The following is a 1192-nucleotide window of genomic DNA, read 5'->3' on the forward strand; positions in this document are numbered from 1 at the left end:
AGAATAGCATTAACAGCTTCCATTTACAAAATGCCTCTCTTCTGAAAGGTCTCAGAGTTTACAGAATTCCTGTTTGAGGCATATAAGTATTGGTTGTTAGCAACCAACTCAATAAGCTCAATAGTCTTCTTTGGTGTCTTCTTCATGTGCAACGAACCACCTGCAAAGTTATCTAAGTGCATCTTGGACATTTCACACAAGCCGTCATAAAAGATATCCAGCTGAGTCCACTTAGAGAACATGTCCGGAGGGCATTGTCTAGTTAGTAGCTTGAATCTCTCCCAAGCTTCATAAAGGTTTTCACCCTCTTTCTTTCTGAAAGTTTAAACTTCTACCCTCAGCTTAGTCAGCTTTTGTGGTGGAAAGAATCTGGTCAGAAATCCAGTGACCACCTTCTCCCAAGTATTCAAACTCTCCTTGGGTTGAGAATCTAGCCACAGCTTTGCTCTATCCTTTACAGTAAATGGGAAGAACATGAGTTTGTACACCTCAGGATTCACTCCATTGGTCCTCACAGCATCACAAATCTGCAGAAAATCAGAGATAAATTGATTTGGGTCTTTATGAGGGAGTCCATGATACTGACAATTCTGTTGCACAAGAGTGACAAGCTGAGGCTTCAATTCAAAATTGTTTTCAGCTATAGGGGGCACTACAATGCTTTTCCCATAAAGCTCTGCATTAGGAGCAGTGTAAGAGCCAAGCACTCTTTTGGGTTGCTCATTCCCAACTGGATTTGCCACATTGGCATTAACAACATTATTATGATCCATGTTGGACCCTGTAGCCTTGTAAAGTCTTTCTTGTTGCAAATGCCGCCTAAAAGTCCTTTCAGTTTCAGGATCAAAGTCTAACAGAGGTTCCTTGTCCCTGTTTCTGCTCATAAACAAACAGAAGACAAGAAAATATGGAACTCTCTACGTCAGAGTATAGAGAATTCCTAGTGAGGTAACCTGTGTAAACAAATAGAATAAAAATACTAAGTACTCAATAATAAAAATTTTTCAAAAATAGTGATCAACGAACAACAAAAAAAATTCAATAATTAAAGGGAAAATTAAATAAAAAAATTAAAACAAAATTAACTAGGTAACACCAAACTTAATTTTCGAAACTAAGGAAAAATATTAGTACTAATTTAAATATATGTTTTTTTTGTTTTCGAAAATAATAAAGCAACAATTATGAAAAA

At 36.5% G+C, this 1192-nt stretch overlaps 1 non-coding gene across 1 annotated transcript; it reads left to right on the forward strand.

Moving 5' to 3' along the window:
• The first annotated feature begins 237 nt into the window (after positions 1-237).
• Positions 238-343, forward strand: LOC112745088 (small nucleolar RNA R71). Its single transcript, XR_003173034.1, has one exon. It is a non-coding gene; the product is annotated as a small nucleolar RNA R71 (small nucleolar RNA).
• Positions 344-1192: the final 849 nt, after the last annotated feature.

This window comes from Arachis hypogaea, chromosome 14, assembly GCF_003086295.3.
Source record: "Arachis hypogaea cultivar Tifrunner chromosome 14, arahy.Tifrunner.gnm2.J5K5, whole genome shotgun sequence".
In the NCBI taxonomy this organism is placed as follows: domain Eukaryota; kingdom Viridiplantae; phylum Streptophyta; class Magnoliopsida; order Fabales; family Fabaceae; genus Arachis; species Arachis hypogaea.